At 36.3% G+C, this 20702-nt stretch overlaps 2 long non-coding RNA genes across 5 annotated transcripts in view; one reads left to right on the top strand and one right to left on the bottom strand.

Annotated features, from left to right (window-relative positions):
• LOC133265689 (uncharacterized) overlaps positions 1–7495 on the top strand; it is a 22263-nt gene extending 14768 nt beyond the window's left edge. The window contains exon 3 of the long non-coding RNA XR_009742080.1: positions 6504–7495. This is a non-coding gene — a long non-coding RNA (uncharacterized LOC133265689). The remainder of the gene's footprint in view (positions 1–6503) is intronic.
• Positions 2863–20702, bottom strand: LOC133265688 (uncharacterized). Of its 4 annotated transcripts, XR_009742077.1 has the most exons (5): positions 19587–19698; positions 18399–18466; positions 5252–5328; positions 4611–4804; positions 2863–3513 (listed from the first exon to the last, which is right to left on the bottom strand). It is a non-coding gene; the product is annotated as an uncharacterized LOC133265688 (long non-coding RNA). The 4 variants fall into 4 exon arrangements; XR_009742079.1 differs by lacking the exons at positions 2863–3513; positions 19587–19698 and adding an exon at positions 20515–20702 and having other exon boundaries at positions 4388–4804; XR_009742078.1 differs by lacking the exons at positions 2863–3513; positions 19587–19698 and adding an exon at positions 19934–19988 and having other exon boundaries at positions 4388–4804.

The following is a 20702-nucleotide window of genomic DNA, read 5'->3' as shown; positions in this document are numbered from 1 at the left end:
GCAGAGATACCCCTCATCACAGAATCTGAAGTTCCATTTCCATCATCTGGAATGATTTTCAAAGCTTTAAATGCATCTTTGCACCTTCTCCCACTGAAAAAAATCTAAGCATACTGGTTTTCAGTAAGCACCATTTTAAACTATGTTCCTTTAAAACATTAAGAAACACATAAATGTGCTACACATGCACAGAAGGAGGAAGTCTAAAGCCTTCAGAAATCTATCTAAACACTGGGATCAGTGATTATTAAAGACTTTTGTTCATAGTAAAACTAATAATTTTTTCCTTTATTAGTTTGGCAAAGTGTTTGATTTGGCACCACATAATACTTTGTCTGCTTTGTAGCTATAATCCTGGAATAGTAACTAAATCCACAAGACTCTTGTCATTCTGCTCCATTCCTAAATGGAAGAGAATCACGACTATAAGCATTCCCTGTCCACAGGACATACAGAATATGTTTATATAAGTTAAACTTGAAAGTTCTATAACAAACACCTGATGCATTCCAGCAGTTTTATAACTTTTAAATAGCTGTGTATACATTAAATATATCGAGCAGACGGATTCTTAAATCTTTCATCTGTTTATAGACCAAATGACATTACTGTTCATTCCAGCCAAGTTTCTATTCCAGCCAAGATTCTACTAGAAAGTAGCAATAAGCAAAATTCAACTTCATGATTGCTTATATAACATTCCAGTATCTAAACAGCCAGAAAGCTAAAAGAACGCACAGTAATTTTTCATTTCTTTTCTGGTATAAAATTAAGAACTGCATCTTGAACTTTATCTGGGTCTATACTAAATGGAAGTCCTGCAATTGCTTTGAACAAACCTACTCCAATATAGCAAGAGAGCAGGATCCAAATTCACACAAGAAAGGATCATTTTGCTATGACAAAACAGTTTTCTCCTTATTTTCCAAGACAGGCTGTATTTTCTGTGGTTTATTATAAATTCCCCAAAGATACCCGGGGCTCATCAGCCTCCTACACACCATTAAAATAGGTCCTCCATTCCAAAAGAAACAGGAAAAGCAGTAGGAGACAGTACCAGTGATACTCTGTTCATGATAAAGCTGTTCTTTTCATTCCTCCTATATCATGAGCAGACAGTCTAAAGCTGTCAGGGAGTTGGAGTGAAAACATAACAGTTGACGTGAAAATGAAAAATAAGTGTTGATGTCTCATGAGCTAAGAATTTGGATCAAAGAGAATCCAAAAATATCAGCAAAGTTGTCTGTATATCATCAATATTCCTATGAGCAGATCCTCAGCTGGAGATCTGCCCCCTACACTTCATCCTGTGTACTAAGCAGATTTGTACAATGATTCTGTCTTTCCCCAAGACACAATCTTCCCTACAATCATATAGGAAAAAAAAAAGGGAGCAATAAACTCCAACCTATACAAAAAAAAACTTGTGCCAAATTAAATGCCATGCTATGTAAATGCCAGTCAAAACAGGACTGGTGTAACCAGGCATCCCAGTCCTAGTAACACAAAAGCAAGGAATTTAATGTTTTTTGCAGAAAGGAATACTTAAAGGCAGCTGGACAACTTGAACCATTTAGGTTGAAACAAGGCAAGTCAGGGAAGTACTGGCACATGGTATTAGTACAAGAGAACCTATTCTATCTGCACTAAGTGCCAACAGTGCAACATTCAAAAGGTCTGCAAATGGTCATTTTTGAGATAAAAAATATCCAGAGGAATTAAAAAATAGCAGTGGAATATACTTCAAAACACAGTTTCAGCTTTGCCAGTTCAGTAATCATTTCCAGACTGAATCCCTCTCACCTTCCATCATTTCTCTAATACAAGATACCCTTTAACAGGCATTCTACAAGGTTTGTCTTTGAGATCAACAGGGCATTACTTCAGCTTTTCTTTTTTGAGCATACTTTTGTAGTCAGAAAAGTGAGCTACATATTTTGAGTATTTGTGTTTTAAGAGAAAATAATTGTAAAATAAAATTACTCCTAGCATCTCAGAAGAGCTATGGGAGATAATTACAGAAATATACTTACAACTGTCAATAATACTTCTCTTTTGGAGAGAAGCTTTTATCCAAAGTGATAAAAGGTGACAATTTTCAGTATGCTGTGGTTGTTAAATAAGCTAATTTTAACAAGAACAAAAAAAAAGTTTAATGTTAGCAAATGTGTTCACAAGCTACAACATAATAAAAGCCCTTTATATTTTAGGTTTCCTAAACAATTGAGAGAAAATCATGATAAAAAAAATCCTTTTTTTTTTAAATTCTTCTAGTCTGATTTAAAGTTTTCTAAAGTACAGAAACACAGGAAAAAAAGATCAGAGTAACCCTTCAGTCAACACAGGCCCCCAGTATGAAATTTGTTAGGCAAACCCAAAGGAAGCTACTGTGAACACTGAAAAGAACTCAAGAAGCTCACAACCCTGTAAAATGATTTTGTTTATGGATATGTTGTGAGGCTGACAAAAGATGTTTGTAAGGAAAATAACCACAGTTATTATTAAGCTACTGTATATTCCACTGTGAGCCAAACACTGGGAAAAATAAAGTCAGCAGGAAGTTAGCTGTGCAGTAGAGATGATCCTGCAGATCAGAGATGATCCTCAAGTATCACAATGATGCCAGACATTGCCAATATGCACCACAAGTGACATCCATCATTGAAAAATTGCTCTATCAAAATAAGCATCTGCTACTATATCTGTTTATCTGAACACCTCCTCAGGTAGCCTAGAGTTCACAATTCTGGAAGTAAATATAGTAGCATTTTTTCCATGGCCTTTACTTCCTTTTGGCATAGTACCTTTTTTTGTAGGATCTAGCTCTTCCATTTATATACAAAAAAAATACACACAATGTACTGTTGTTTCAACAACTGTTTTAATATACATCTCTTGATTCAGTTTCTAGCCTAGTGCACCAAAAAACATGTAAGCAATACTTCCATACTAAATTATGTGCTTCATTTGAAAAGGTTTCTCAGGCACTCGAAACACACATTAAGAAACACACACAAAAAAACAAACCAACAATACCAAAGAACTCCACCAACAGAAAAACTTTGGTCATGACAACAGAACCACTTGCTTCGGTCAGGTGTTCTCAGAGACATGCTATGCCCAGTTACTTGGGTGAATTCTTTCCCCATGTTGAGTATATTTGGGTGAAATGAACCAGGCATCAACTCAGGTCTCTCTCCAAAGCAAAATTTGCAAGCAAAAACATCTGCGAAAGATTCTGAAAGACTCTGAAGAACAAAAAGTGAAGCATACATATGTACAACACCTTGAAGGACTCCTGTAATTACTAAGTTCCACTTTTATCTTTAAGTGGCTGTATACATGGACTATGACTGGCATCCAAGAAATAACACCCACGTGTTGTCAGAATTATTTTAGGTAAGGCCTCAACATGAACAGAAACTGCTGAATCATTTTTCCAAACACAAAACTATTTCTGTGTATCTCTGCCATTACAATGCAAATGCACATGACCTCCAGCAGGCTCTTCAGCTGCAAAAAAACACACACAGGTTTTCTTCCGTATTGTCAGTGACACAGCTTTATTTACTTGGTTGTATTCTGATCAGATAATCTTATGGTTTTATGATAGATTTTCGAGTCAATCATTAAATGAAACAAAGACTAAGACCATCAGTGCTGAGGGTGCCTGATTATCAGAACAGTCCTACAGTACACGACTCATACTAATTCTAGATATTTCATGTGAAATATAATGTCCAAATGAACTGAACTTGATAACCTCACAAAGTATCTTAGTTCTCCAAGGATAGAACAATGTTTCACCAATGTCTAGTAATTTTTCTAGGTAATTGTAAAACTAAAACTCTCACTAAAGTAACTTGAGTTAAAGCCAATGATGACTGAGAAACAGAATCCTGAAAATCAGCTTTATTTGCTTTCTGTGAAGCCAAAAATCATCATTTTGCATTTTAATTGTGCTCTACCCCTGGCAGTGTTCAAGGCCAGGCTGGACAGAGCCTCGGGCAACATGGTTTAGTGGGAGAAGTCCCTGCCCATGACAGGGGGGGTGGAACTAGATGATCTTAAGGTCCTTTCCAACCCTAACTATTCTATGATCCTATGATTCTAAACTGAGGCACTACTTACATAAGCCCATGATTAGCTATCTTCTTGGCATTACACCTGATGTTTGCTGAGAGACTGAAGAGCTAGCAGTGTAAAACATCAGCAATTCTGCATTGGCTCTGCCTTTCTGAATCAGACGCCTTCACTAGTAGGGCAATAGCAACACACTGCCAAGCATAAACTGGTTCAAAACCCAGACAGTACAACTTGGAAAACTTCTGTAAGAATCTCTGGTCATTGTAACAGCCAAGATTCAAACATACAGTTCAGCTTCAAACATACAGACATGTTAACTCAACTCATTCCTCACAAGAGGAAAAAGCCTGAACAGAAAAGATCATAAACCCGGGACAGATACCAAACTGATGATGAGAAACAGAAGTAATCCACATATGATCATCAGCAACTTTCTATCCATATCACATAGGTGACCATTTCCAATAACATTGTGCATAGATAGAATAAAATTTGCTCACACTAGATGTGAAAGACATGTACACCTCCAAATAGTACCCTTCCATCAGCAAAGACTGGATGTCTTTCAGAGGGGGAAGTCCAAAGAAATAGATGAAGTTCTTCTCTCACTGAGAACAACCTTACAAGAAAGGAGGTCCCTCCAATGACTGAGCACAGTCAGCTCAAACTGCTGAGCATCAAATCCACAATGTTCGCTTTTAAAGGAGGTTTTTGTATCCTGTTGCATAAAAGAGTCAAGAGCCAATATAAACTGAATCTTTTGCCGTAAAATAAAATGTGATCTCTTCAACTGTAGAGAAGTGAACTACTGCAGATATAAGGTTTGGGTAGAAGTTAAGGTCTTACCTGCTCAATCATAACAGCTAATTGGGTCTGTGCAATGACTCTTGCTCATATCCAGAAAGTTTCAGTGCCCTACATTCTATCATCTTTGCTGGGTAGGAAGGCCACTGCTACATGGTCATTTTCCATTATAAAACACTTGCCTCTGCCTCAGTTTTCTAACATTTAATTTTTGTAGGACAGTAACAAAAACTACAGTATTTCTTAAGAGACATGAAATCAAATTACAAAGTTCTGCTTTTGTCTACATAGCAACCGTGTTAACAGAATTAAGACAAAATCTAAAAATACATTTTAACTGTCTTCACAACTGGAAACATACCTTGTTCTAGAGATGACCTGAGTATCTTACAGATTACAGACTGACTGAAGACCCATCAGCTTCTTAACACCATATTTCTGTGTTTGGAAGAAAAAATAATCAGAAAAGTCCTAGCCAAGGAGAATCACTCTGGCATCAGGCATGTAGCCTCATTATAAGAATGTAAAGAGAACTCCAAATGAATGGGCTTTTGAATGCCTGGGCAGATGCACTTACAGTATTAATGCATATAAGCAGATATTTAAATATATTCATATATAGAATTGCTTTTGAAGACTGAGAACCCACATCATTTACTATAAAAGGACAGTGGATCTAAGCTCTGTATTATCCAGTTTTCAAACTATTTAATAACAGAATCTGTTGCTAATGAAAAAGCAAATATGTTGCCGTTTTGGCCAAATCTGTTAGAGATGTTTAAGTAACATTCACAGAAACAAAATACAAGAATAGAAACTGTCTATAATGTTGCTCTCAGTAAGGATCCTATTTATTCAAATTTCACTCCTGTGATGCAAAGGATAATTGTAATTATGACAGCATAAAAAATTCAAGTGACTGGAGTGTTTTTCATTATCACTGTGTGTGACTTACATATGTCAATAATAGCAGTATGATTTTAATATGGTGCGCTGTACAGAGACATTTTAAGAGAAGATTTGAATGAGAACTCCAAGCATCTGTTTATAAGCGAAAAATTTCATCTCACTTATCTGCCTATAACTGACTGCATTGATGGATGCCTTGTCCAGTGCATGTGGTGTACAACTGTTGAAAGATTAAGGGCAAGACATCAGAGAGGACAGGGAAAAAAAAAGATGCTGAGGATCAGGCAGTCCATCTGCTTTGGCCATACAACAGATACTATCATGTAACTAAGAGGCCAAATTTTAGTCTGCTTCAGCAACTGGGTCATCTAAAAAGCAGTTTCAAATTCTACTCACCAGTACACATTTAAGACTTTAATGAATTATCTTTGGATATATTGTTTCACTTAAAATACAGCAAGACAAAAGCGCGAGTTCCAGGTTTTGTTTATGCAACAGGCTCCTCAAGTATCACGTAAGATAGGATGTGTTATTTTTGTATCCAACTTAAAGAATAAATGGTTTGCTGACTATGAACTTAATACTACATAATGTGGAGGGCTGTAATCCCATGGGTTTTCATATCCTCTACTTAAAAATTTATATATAAATACACAAGCATGACAGCTAATAACAGTGCTTTTGTTTATTTTTAGATCTTTCAGAGAACACAAATACTCATTATTACACACAAGTCACCAGGAATCAAGGACAGCTGAAAAAGAACCCATGATATGTTATCTTTCAAGAAGCTTGCTGAGCAGCTTCTAAGAGTTCCTCCTTTAGAGCACACTGAAATGCCTGAGTTAAAGTACTGCATGGATTTCTACGTATGATGAGATGTCATAATCAAGAAGATGAGCTACAGTAAGAAGCTACAAACAGCTTGGATAATATTTTCTCAGCATAGCACTACATAAGAAAAAATAGGAAGTCTTGAAGTTACCAGCAGCTACCTTGTTCTTAAGTGGAACACAGTTTCATCCTGTAAAAGTTACAGATTTCTAGAAGAATTTGTATGTATTTTCACCTAGCTTGGTTTAAATACATAGGAAATTAACCAGATGATTATCAAGTTTTAACTCAAGAGTTTGCCACTATCACTTAAAAACATCTTGACATTTCTCAGAAGCATTTTTCCATGGTTCAAGCAGCCCAGTTACAGGTTAAAGGGCTGAATCCTGCAACTATTCAGGCTATAAGCCTATTTTCTGAATATATATACTGCTCCAAGTAAGTTTGAAGAACCTTGTCTTATATTCCTGGGTTTGAACTCTTTGGCTACAGTAAGCTCTTTCTTACCATTTCTAACGCACATTGTCAATACCTATGTTGTATAAAAGAATATTCTCAGCCCAACATCCAATAGCCATTACATTTTTAAGTCTTTCTTGAAGCTGGTACCCATAATTTATTTTTGAGAAACCATTTGCTAATACAAGCTTTTTCCTCCCATGCAAAGTGATCTATTACTGTCAAATTTTCTATGTGACTGTTACACATCAACAAACTGGAAAGCAACCTAGCTTTTCAAATTGGATGTCTTCCTTTAAATAAACCATACAAAGAAAATTAATGTATTGCTTTTTCATTCAAATGTCTCCCTTCATGATCAACGGCTGATATTCCCCACAAACAATTTGTGGTATCAGAAAGTTTGTCTTTGACATAATTCTAAAAATAGTATTTGTTCACAGTTATTAGATAGTGACATCAAGCAAAGCCTTGAACTGGAAACTTGACAACAGTGAGATCAGCAATACTGCAGGATTCTTTCAGAACCTAGCCTTGTGGCTGTCAGCTCAGAAAAAAAGTTCTTTTGTTATGTTTGTTATTTGTAGTTGTTTAGTGACACTTAGCATCTCCATAGATACTAAAGACATAACCAACTTGAGTATTCCGCTGTGTATATTTTTCCTGCCTCCTGCATGAAAAACAATGCTGCTGCTTCCACTTACCCATGGCACCCCACCATGTACATTGAAAGGTTCCAAGGGAAGTCTACATTGTGTTTAATTCAAGTACTTAAGTTTTGCATAGAAACAATCATGTTAGACACACAAAACTCTGATGGTGAGCCGCATAATGTGAGATAAATACATTAATGACTGTGTAAGCACTCTGATAACACCACAATTGCAGTTGTAAGAGAGAGGGAGCTTATTTTAGTTTCCTGTCAAGTACATTGCATTAGTGTCTTCTGAGTCAACATAATGCTTATGCAGTAGGCACCGAGAGTAGAGCTCTGTTTAGGTAGCTATAATAGCTGAATTTCTATAATGAACAATAAACTTTTCAATTAAGTTGTGGCTTTGGAGACAAAAATGTTTCTCATGGATTTCCTGTGCATCTACGCTGCCTGTAAGGATACAAACAGAGCAGATAACTGTTTCTGGGTTTAATTTCATGCACCCTACTAAGCTCTATCTGCCACAGCCAACCTGTTACTTGTACATATTTCGTCTAAGATTCAAACTAGTTTGAGTTTGTTTACACTACATCTTTAATATTTCGAACATTTCTTAAAAATTGGAACAAATGATTTATCTGTTTATCCAGGAAGCTCCATTACAATCACAAAATGCAAACATGGCCAATTGGTGTTTCCTCAGCCACATGAGGCCTTCAGCAGCTCAAGTGAAGCTCTAAAAATGTGGTTAAATCGCTCAACTAGCACACAGCTGCCCTGAGCTACTGAATATTCCAAACCTACAGCTCTTACTTTCCACCCATAGAATAAATATACTGTCCATCTCTCATTAGCTGATTAAAAAAAAAATCTGCAAAGTTCTGATATCCTTGAGTAAAAGGATGCATGTTCGAAGTATTTTCATAATGTTACTTCATATCATTATTGGAAAAAAATACTATCTTCCATGACACTTCCTTTTTAAAGTATTCTTTTTATACATTTATAATACCACTTTCATTTCACTTGGCTACTTTAGGACAGGGACCACTCCTAACTTCTTGTCCCGCCTCCATCTCTACACGCTGCCTGACTACCAAACATGGCCTTTTTCACTTCTGAAATTCTCCTAGAAGAAAATGCAGTTTCTTCTCTACATCACTTATATTTTTCCCTACTTCTCAAATCTTTCCAGTGTCAACTTGGCAAAAGTACCCCAGCATACTGGAAAGAATCAGTCATCTTTAAATTACCTTTAAATACCTATAAATGCAGAACACAAATATTTATCTTCATTTGTTTAAATCTACTGCGTTAACTGAGATACAATACATAGATCAAATTTTGTTCAGAATGAAAAATACAATAAAAATACATTAAAGAAAAAAATGGCAGTTACATCACCTGTAAAACTGAAAGAAAGAAATCAATATTTTTCAGAACATGCATCAGTATGGCAGCTAAAATATTTTAAGTTGTAAGTTAAGTATTATGGGTATTTTGTAATTGTTCCTTTATATTTCAATAATATCTATGGCTATATTTAAGAAAGAAACAATTGCAATTCTAACTTACTTGAGTTTCATTTTTAAAGTACTGGAATGCTCTGTATTACCTACATCTTCGCAGCAGCACCAGGGTTTTGCATAAGGAAATGCACATGCTTGGAAAAAAAGGATACTTACACTCTTTAACCGAGATTAACTCTCATTCCAAACTGCTGTAATTACAACAAAGCCTTCCTGCTTTTCCCAGCAGTTGTCATTGCAAGGCAGGTGAAGGGCAAGTATGCTAAAAGAATTATCAAGCGTAGCACAAGCCACATAGGTTCACTTGCCCACACAAAAAGGCACTTTGTGGTTCATTTGAATTCTGTTTAACTTTTTAAAAGAAAACTTCAGCTTAACTGCTACAAGAGCTACAAATTCTGATTTGTAAGAATGGGTGAAATCCCTGAAAATAAAACTTCTTTCCATATCCTTTTAGAATATACTTTTCACTTATATTACTATTCTATTACACATTATCCTCCACCCTACTGTAATTATATTTTTTAAATAAAGTTCTTTCAAGAATTAGCCACAAAAATAAAAAAAACAAGTTATTCACAGATCCTTTTACAGTGTATATGAAGACAAAGAAAGTTGATCTCAGATTTGTTCTTTTCCAATTCTTGCAAAAGTATCTGTTACAATGTACAAAAGCATCATCCAAGCTGTCACTGTGAACAGGAAATAAGACACAGAAACCCTGAACATATTACAATTTCCTGGTGAGGCACCAGCACATCCCCAAGGTTAAGGCTCTGGAATCTATGTACTCTTGGTTCAGAAGGCTTGAACATGTCTGGCTCTGAGCTGCTAAATCATGCTATTTAGCCAAGCATTTTCACAATGATGTCTTTCCTTTGTCATTTCTAGAAGTCAACTATAGTTGGCATTTTTTAATACTGCTTTCTAATCTCCATTGTAAGATATTTTTATAGAAAATGACGTGAGTAAAAATCTGTTTTACATTAGCCTCACATAATGCAATGCATAATACAAAGAACATCAAAAAATGTTTCAATTACTAAAATATGTTCAATTTCAGAGGTGCATTTTTTCAACCAATCATTCAGAATTATGAGGGAATTTAAAGCTAGGAGACTCTATACCAAACCTGTGATGTACTAAAACATAGGCATCTACTTTGGACAGGCATTCTTGCAACAGGTTTGTACCAGCCAGCTCTGTACTCCCCCTCTCTTCTATACAATGTCATTCTAGTAGATGGATACCCCTACTTGGAGTACTGGGTGCAGTTCTGGTGTTCTCAATGTAAGAAGGACGTGGGGCTGTTGAAGCAAGTCCAGAGGAGGGCCACAAGGATGATGAGGGGGCTTGAGCACCTCCCATACAAAGACAGGCTGAGAAAATTGGGGCTGTTCAGCCTGAAGAAGAGAAGGCTACGTGGAAGCATCACAGCAGCCTTTCAGTACCTGAAGGGGGCTTACAAGGATGACAGAGAGGGACTCTTCAACAAGGACTTCCATGACAGGACAAGAAGTAACAGCTTTAAACTTAAACAGGGGAAATTCAGGTTAGATATAAGGAAGATATTTTTCACCATGGGGGTAGTGAGGCACTGGAACAGGTTGCCCTAAGAAGTCCTAAATGTGCCATCCCTGGCAGTGTTCAAGGCCAAGCTGGACAGAGCCTTGGGCAACATAGTCTAGTGTGAGTCCTCCCTGCCCATGGCAGAGGAGATTGGAACTAGACAATCTTAAGGTCCTTTCCAACCCAAACTTTTCTATGATTCTATGATATCATATGATTAATAGGTCAGGTCTTCAGCTCCTCTTTAAAAACAAAGACATGAAAATAATCATTTTTATCTCCCTGTTTCCACTTTTTTCAGGATTAATTCCTTCTTTTGTAAATACAAATGCAGTATTTCAGATTAAAAAATTTAATCAACAAATGGAAGACAAGACATTTAAAGGAATTCTAAATTAAAATCATGACTACTAATGACTTCACAAGCTGGAAGTATTCTAGGTTTCTAATCTCATCCTAGACCAGAGCTTTTAGCAGGGCAAGTTAAAAATGCATTCTCATAGAAGAAAATAATATGATCACCATGCATGAGAGAAATATATGCATATAGGAATTTTTCAACAGGTGCTTCCACAGTAGGACTCCACAAACTTCACACAAATACGTTTTGAACACATACATACTGTTCTGTGCAAAGCAGGCATTCTTCCTAGACTGGCTGCCAGGGCTCCATCCAACTCCCAATAAAGTTGGTAGGATTTTTCACATTATTTCTCTGGGAGATAACCAACATCCCACTGAGCAGCTGCTTCTGTGGAAGAAAAAAAAAAAGTTGTCTGTAAACAATGAAGCAAATACAAGTCTATAAATTAGCACCTTAATTCTCAACCCCTTGCTGGGTAACACAGCAAATTGCTGGTTCAGATCTACATGCATGCTATTGCTCAGACTCATATTTTAATTAAACTTGCAGAAAGCAGCTCTGGCTTATCCAGCTTCAGAATTCACTGAAGTGAATTTAGAACTTTGAAGAGGTATGGCAGAGTCTGAGCTCTGGCTTTCTTATGTGAAAACAAAAATCACAACACTAATATCACAACTTCAAACAGCTTTGAAGAAAAAAGTGAAGAAACAAAGCATTTAGTGGGTAAAACACATCCATTGTATGTCTCAAGGAAAAGTGGTTCTACTGAGATCTTTCATTTCCTGAAAGATTGGAAAAATAGGAACAGAATCTTTAGTTTTATGAAAGGATTTCTTCAAGACCAGATCTTAGAACATTTAGAGTAAAAGAGTTGATCTAGAAAACACCTAATCCTCAGATCCATTTAATCAACAGTCATTCAGTCTTTTCAATCAATGGGAGGAAACTATCACTTATGTCTTATGAGTCTAACTTTCTAGTCATTATTTACATGAGCTAACATGCTTTAAGGATTCCTTATGGACATCTTGACTAAAAGTTACTTTATTAACAGTGTACTCAGTCATGTGTCATTACACCAACTTACTTCACCAGATTATCGCTCTGGACTCTAAACTGTGGTTCTCCTGAATGCTAAGTTTAATGTAGTGGTTATTTATCTCAAAAGTTTCAATTTTGTAGAATTACCTGCAGTGATGGGGGAGAAGATTCCTTCTAGATTAATTTAGATGTAGTTTAGAGTATTTCTTTGAAAGGCAGAGATTGCCAAGAATTTCCTAAGTAAAGAAACTGTTGTATTCAAGAACAGGTATGGATAGCAAAGATAATTTTTTATTAATACTTTGACAATTTTAATAATTCTACTTTTAATGCTACACCTTCATGAAATGAAGAACTACAAGTTTTAACCAACTGCATCCCAGAAAGGAATAAATTCATACTCTGCTAACCAAATTCAACAAGAACATTTTAAGTCATAATCAGATCTACCAGACTGGATGTAGCTCCACTAACCTCAATAGGTTAATTATTTCACTGATGTTGCTTCAGAGACCATAGTTCACCACAATAACAAACAGCTGTTTACCATTAGCAAGATTCTACTTGACAAGTGGCTTTATTACTTTTTAATTATGCACTTTAATCTTACACAAACTTTAATCATCATTTTCAATTACAATCAAAACTATATTTGACAGGAACCCCCTTTGGGAGAGATTCTGGAAAGGCAACATTTCCTTCAGGCTACCGATGTTCACGATGCTTTTGTTGCAACAGCAATTTGGGCGACGTAGTAAGACAGGCCTAAACTGATGATGTTAGCTTGATAGGTTGAAATACAAAAATCAGTCCCCTTCTCAGCTGTTTAAGGTTTTTTTGGGGGTGCTAACCAAACCACAGGCTGCCCCCATTGTCACTACCAACCTTTACTTCAATGGAAGTATTAACTGCATAAGAAGTTAGAGGCCTAAACATTTGAGGAAAAAGGTATTTCTATTGCAATACTTCCAGACTTTCCATTTTCAGTTCTTCTAAGTCTATTCTTACTTCAGTACATAGTGGTCATATAATACATACAGTGACAGGAAAAGGACAATAGCTTCAAACTGAAAGAGGGCAGATTTAGATTAGACATTAGGAAGAAATTCTGCACTGTGGAAGAGTGGTGGAACACTGGCAGAGGTTTCACCTGCCAGAGCCCAGAGAAGCTCTGGCTGCCTCATCCTTGACTGTGTTCAAGGCCAGGTTGGACAGGGCTCTGAGCAACCTGGTCTAGTGGAAGGATCTCTACACATGACAGGGGGATTGGAACTAGATGATCCTTAAGGTCCCTTCTAACCCAAACCACTCTGCGATTAAGCTGAAATTTCAGAACAAGGTAGGTATCTGAAACAAACCATTTTCTGTACAGGTATAGTTAGGCAACTCCCTAAAGCACCTTTAAAGCACAAGGTAAGATCTCAAAACTATTATTATCAGTAGAATGTTGCTTAGTTACTTCCAAAAAAAAAAACTATTTAACTTAGGATCAAAGTCTAATTATGATCTCTGCATCATAGCACTAAGTTAATCCCATTACAGACAGGATAGGATGCATTTGTAATTCTTCCATCAGGAAAGTAACCAGACAAAAGGAATGCTCCTTTGTTAGGAAAAAAAAGAGATCCTGGCAGCAATTTCTCAAAATACAACACTGCTGCAGTACTTACAAAAGAACAGGGTGGCCTCAGTAACACCTTAAAGCTGATTTAAACTCAAGGTAACTGCATAGTTGTTCCTTCAAAGTCATTAATGTCTCTAAATCATTAATGCAGGTAGTAACTCCTTACTTCTTTGAAATGTCTCTCTGCAAGTTCACATTTACTCTCTCAAAGGCCAGAGAAAAAACACACATACAGATTTCAGGTTATTGCAAATGTAGTGATAATGTTGATTTACAAACCTAAACATCTGTTTCCAAGTATTTGGTAGGCAAGAAATTCAATTCAGTATCCACAGCACTAGCTAAAAGAACAGGTAACTGATTTTAAGCAACATATCCATGTACTAAGAACCTGGCAGACTTGGTACTCTTCTAAAGGGTATTAGCCATTGCTAAATGATGCACTTAAGTATTTGGTTACATCTACTACTGATGCAATAGCTACGAATTCAATAATAACTAAGAATATTACAGAAGATGTTACAATAATTATATGTAATACCACTATTTTAAGTTTGAAAGGTCTATTTTATGCTATAGATACTGTTTTAAAGGAACAGTTTGAATCATCACCTTATTGCTTAAGGAAATAATGGAAATAAACAAGATGTTTTGTTCACTACATTCTGTACATTGTACTATATACTTGAAGCTCACAAAACTACAGCACTATGGACACAAATAAGAGAATGCTATTTTAAAGGAAAAAGATAACCATTTTATTAACAATAATATAATGACATTAACTCACTATGAAAGGAATGAAACCTAGGCTGAACCTAGGTTAGACTGGACTAGATTTGTCTGAGCCCATCCACTACCTTTCAGTTTAAGGTTACAATAAAAGACACTTAAGTACCTGCCCCTACCCTAAAATCAAGTCAAGAGTAGGCTGCTCATGAAATCAAATGATTGCTTAGACAGGGCTGGCCAAGTTTCTTGAAGGATATTACTAAGTAGTAAGAATTCCTTGTGTGGCCTCCAGAATATCTAAAAGTTCTGTCCCTCATATACTCACTGTAGGTGGCATGAACACCAACTTATAAATGACAGACTCCTGCATTCAGGAAAGAAAAATTGTTAGTTGTGACTAAAAAAGTGCATCTAAGCAATACGCAGCTCTAGCCACAAGTGATGTCTAGCTAACTGCTGTATTTTGAAAAACAGACCAATGCACCTAGACTTTTTATTTATAACTGTGTTTAAGCTGTGCTGTCATCCACAAGTATCTGCCCAGCCCTCTCAGTTTTCACAGGAAAATTCTAACAAAGAAAATTGGTAATTTCATTCCTCCAGGTACTGCCAGCTTGCCATTTAATTACAGTTCTATCCTTTTTTCAAACCAATACTGATACCAGACTGCTTCTAAGCAATCAAGCTTGTGTAAACTAGCAACTTTTGCTAGATATAATGCTATTTCAAAAAATTCTGTTGCCAAATCCCTGAAGACTATAAAGAAAGAATCGGTAGAGCAAACAATAGATGCTTTCATCAAAACAGAATAACATTAAAGACAAATGTAGCACCCAGCCTGAGAAACCAAACATGACCAATTTTCATTAAGATATTGACAATTTAAATCAACTTTTAGAAGTGCAGTATACAGACACTGCTCCACCTGGTTCACCATTTTTCTGCAGCACTCTGTTTGAACAACACATGAAGCAGTATTTTCTCAAGTCTCACCCAGAGAGACTATATAACTATTTGAACGTGCTGCATCACGTCCCCAGAGTGGTACATTAAACAGTAGGAAACTTATAAACCACGATTTTCAATTTTCAGTTTGACATGTTTTGTAGATCGTACCCCAGCCAGAGATTCAGCCTCTTGGAGCCCAAACAACCAAAACCATACAAATTTTATAACTATTGAGAATGTTGATTTATTTTTGAAAAGGAGGAATCCTATTAGACAACAATGTTGTGACTTCACAGGAGTATTCAAATCCTAACTTTAGACATCAAGATCTGATGCTGGATTTTTCAAGTTCTGTCTTGTTTTGGATCGACTCAGGCAGAATATCCTGATGCTTGGGTTATTTAGTTTGGTATCTTACACTTGAAGCCATTTCTGGTATTTGGACAATAATGAATCTGTGAATCTCAGTGAATACCTGGGAATCATTACCATAATGAACCACTTCATATAAGCTCACAGTAGTTGAATTAAGTCAGATTTATGATTTTATTTATTATCTGCCATTATTCAAGCTTTAAAACATTTACAGCAAGTATATTGTGATGGAGCAGCAATAACGCCCACGTGAAACACTAAGGAAACACAGCCAGCAGAGATTCCAACAACTTCAGTAAGAAAAGCAAATGGCAAAGATGAAAACTCTTGCTATTTGGCATCTAACTTGAAAGCAAAAAAGCAAATACTTCTCCTCAAGGAAATGTAAAAATATCTTCACCTACAGAGCTGGATGCAAGTACTAAAACCACAAATGAAGCAAAGACATTGAAGATGGAGCATCACAAGCAATAATTTACTTCCCATTCAGGCCCAATCTACTCAACTAACACCCAGAAATCTGAAAATATGACTTATTTTTCTGTGAATCTTGTACCTCATCTTGTTTAAAAAAAAAAAAAAAAAAAGCCAAAAACAATAGATCTCCCAACTTCCATAGTCAGGCCTAGAAGAAGCCAAGCAAACAAGCAAAGTCAGCCATTGAAAATTCTTCCTATAGTCTTCTTTCATTACTGTCATTACAGAACTTGGATGACATTCAAGTGCTGGCAGTTAAATCAGTGTGTTTTAAAAGAGTATCTAATTCTTTGAAATATTTTGCATTGTACTAATTTCTGAGCTATGGAACCCTTCTGACAATGCTGGAATCATTCCCAAGTCCTCTCTAAGTTGTAACTGGCTCACATCAGTAAGCTCAGTAATCAAAGGTTGGAGTGGGAAGTAGAAAAGGTGACTCAACTCATTCCAGAGCATTAAAAAATTTGAAACAGCAGTAAATGGAAATAAAGCAGCTTAAAAAAATACAGACACAGAAGTGAAAACTCATACAAACCTAGGATAATTAACCTAATTTTAAAGGATGATGACAAGGGAAAAAATGTTGATATTTAGGCATGACTATGTTCCGAGATCTTTGTTTTAGCAAAGGGGAATGCTGAAGGCATAAGACTCTTCCCAAAGGCAAAGAGTAAAACTATTATACTACTCAAAGACAATTGCTCCTACCAGCAGCTGGATTGACTGTCTCTCCAAAGAGTTCCAACAATTTTTCTCCAGCTAAAGCACAAGAAATGTGCTTAAATGTGGATAAAGCATAAACAGTTTTTCTGATATATGCCAAACTGATAATATCTGTAGAATCATTCATGCTCCTGTAAATGCATCACTAAGAACAAGTTTGCAGGTTTTTGTTCAAAGAACTCCTTTTTCCCCCTCATACTGTCTTTCCTTCTTTATACTACTTATTCCAAGATTTCTGACCTTTCTTTGCTGTCTTGGTTGTTTTCTACTTTGAAAGTTATTTGTTCCTCTTAAGGAAGACAGATGACTTCTATTAATACTGTAGTGTATTTGATGCCGGAAAGACAACTGGTATAGCAGAAAAAAAAATAAATACATTGTACTCTTTTCAGAACACAATAGTTTAAGGGAATTCAAGATTTATCACTGCATGTGGCATATCTGTATCAAATTATTAGTACTAAGTTGAAGTCAGATTTTCCAACATGATCAGCATTTCATGGGCAATGCCAAGACCTCAGTTGTTGAAGGAAGTTAAAGATGCTCATATACCTCCCACATTGGCCTGCCAGGTTGGATTTGGGTTTTTTGTTGTTTTCTTTGGGTTTGGGTTTGGTTTTATTTTTGGAGGGGTAGTTACTTTATTTCTAAGCAATATGCTTAATTCTCTTCCTGCAGTGAGCAACTGTGGTCTCATTTCCATGTAAGTATACGGCAGCAATGCCATCTTGGTAAAGTCAAATTTTCAATTTTCTTTAATAGGCTACTGCAAGCTGTGAATTATTTTTACTACCTTTAATCAGCCATGCTTGTGACCAAGAATACTTAATACAAAAATAAACATGTATGAAACTAAATCACAGTTATTACCACTTCTAGAAACCTTACCCTCCTTTTACAACCAAAGTGGAAAGCATATGAAGAAAGTTCTGCTTAATCCTACTCAGTTTAGGACCATCATAACCAGTGTTTTAATATGTTCCTGTATGAATCAGCAAGACAAGAATGAAGGAAATAATTTTAACTAAATTTCCAGGCAATGAGAGAATAAATATTTTTTCCAGCAGTACATTTCTGAGATACAGTGATCATTAAACAATCCACATTAGCATTTCCAGCCAGCATATTGTTTTATAAAAAAATCATCTTAACCATTTTTAATGCAAATATATATCAGCAATAAGTTTAACTGATTAACCATCAAGTAATTGAAAAAGGAGATAAAGTATTTGATCTCTTTATGGAAATCACTCATGAGAAAGAGCTTACCTAAAAACTTCTTCTCTATGAGGTATTACTGCACCAAGTTAGTTTTCACAGAAGGAGACCCTGACAACCTGCAGAAGTGAAAAACAGACACTTTAGAAATTTACTGAGTAATGGAATATAGCACCATTCTATTTCAGAATTTCAGACAATGAAATATATTCCTAAAAGCACTTCAGACACTAGAAATTATAAATGAAACTGACCTATGTTGTTGGGATATGTAATCATCACTTTAACATTATTAAATTGATGTTCTGATCTTGCTAAAATTTATTAGAAATTAACTACTTGGCAACAGATAACTAAAAAGCGTTGCAGAAACAATTTTGTAGAACTTCACGTGCAGTCACATTCAAAAGCTAAAAAACACTGCTACACACAAGCACAGAACTTGCCCCAGTACCAGAACTTGTACAGGCCAAAAGTATAATAAAGTATTTCAAATAAAGAATTTGTAAAGAATAGTTCTATTCAGGGATTATGCCCCTCACACAGTAACACTCCCAAGAAAATAATTTTTACATTAATGCTTTGTTTCTTGTACTTTTCCTAAATTTTTGTATAAAAGCATAAACAAAATACTAAAGAATTGCTATGACAATAAGCTTTGTAAGGACACTGTATGTTGGGACAAGCACACAAGTTTCAGTGCATCTCCAAAAATAGTAATAACCTTTAATAACAAGCATTGTTTAGAGTGTGTGCTTCATTATTTAAAAAAAAATTTAATAAAATATTCTGCATCCCATTCTCTAAGATAATTAAGTCAATTACTTTCAAGCAGAAACTACCACCCCTTTTCTGTCCAAAGTTGTTTCTCTGACAAATAATACAAAAATAATACATAAGTAGTATTGAAAAGGCTATCTTTCGCCAAGTATGCAGTCAAAATATTGTAAGAGCTCACTGTTACTAATACAGTTCAAACATATTCACAGAGTGGTTTGGGTTGGAAGGGACCTTAAAGCTCATCCAGCTCCAACCCCCTCCCACAGGCAGGGACACCTTCCACTACACCAGGTTGCTCCAAGCCCTGTCCAATTTGGCCTTGAACACTGCCAGGGATGAGGCAGGCACAGCTTCTCTGGGAAACCTGTGCCGGTGCCTCACCACCCTTGCAGTAAAGAATTTCTTCCTAACATCTAATCTAAATCTAGCCTCTTGCAGGTTAAAGCCATTCCCCCTTACCCTGTTACCACATGCCCTTGTAAAAAGTCCCTTTGCTGTGTTGGAAGGAGACTCTATCAACCCCTCTACATACTTGAGGGCTGCTCTAAGGTCTCCCTGGAGCCTTCTCTTCTCCAGGCTAAACAAGCCCAGCTCTCTCTACTTGTCTTTATAGCCAGCTCTCTCTGCTTGTCTTTATAGGAGAGGTGCTCCAGCCCTCTGGCCATATTTGTGGCCCTCCTCTGGAAGAGTTATCTTTTCTGAGATGGAATTTTGAATTTAATACTCTTCTGTAAGAAACTTGATTTTTTTTTTTTTGTTATACTTTTAAACCTCACACATCACCACAAAACAGAACTGTTATTCACCTATTCAACATGCTTCAGTCAGTTCTACTTGCTTTCCCTTACTCAGAGGGCTGAGCCATTAGAAAAGGGAATAAATAAAAATTAAAAAAAAAAAAACAGGGGGGGATGAACATAAACATTGAGGCTCTCATGTACTGTCTATGAGTAGCTAAAGCCAATCCAACAGCTCACTGGTACTAAACAGATCGATTATACTTTCCTCATCAGTAGCCAAATTTGGTATCAAGCCTGGCAAAGCACAGCTCACAAACCTAAGCCCAAAGAACCTGAACAACTTATCCCCAGGAACAACAGCTAAGACTCCACATCCACAGGTAAGCCAGAAAATCAGTCCCATACAACAAGATCCATACCTATACCACAACTAGTTCTAAAGAGATACACACAGTGTAAGAGAAGCCATCACTGAGTAACTATCCAGGCCTGATGTTAAATAGAGTGCCACTCTCATGGGCAGAGGTGTAGATGGAGGCCCCAGGTGAGCCTCCTCAGGGTGATTAAGCCCTGTCAGTGCATTCTGAGCCATGACAGGTTTTAGGAACAAAACCAAAAGAAACAGAAATAAACAAAACCAAACCCACCAAAGTCTTTTTAACACCATTAACCACTGAGCTTCCCTTCCTAAAAGCAGATTGTTTCTCATGCCAATACAACTGGATTCATTGCTAATGCATTTATCTAATTCTACTGTCCCCAAAGAAGAAGGACTTTCATAAAAGTACTTCAAACAGGACAAAACATTTTTTTCTTTACAGCATGGAACCCGATT

This window comes from Pezoporus flaviventris, unplaced genomic scaffold (assembly GCF_033815535.1).
Source record: "Pezoporus flaviventris isolate CSIRO_AGI_PZ_B2104156 unplaced genomic scaffold, CSIRO_AGI_Pfla_v1 ptg000006l, whole genome shotgun sequence".
NCBI classification, from domain to species: domain Eukaryota; kingdom Metazoa; phylum Chordata; class Aves; order Psittaciformes; family Psittacidae; genus Pezoporus; species Pezoporus flaviventris.
This window is presented reverse-complemented; position numbering and strand designations above follow the sequence as displayed.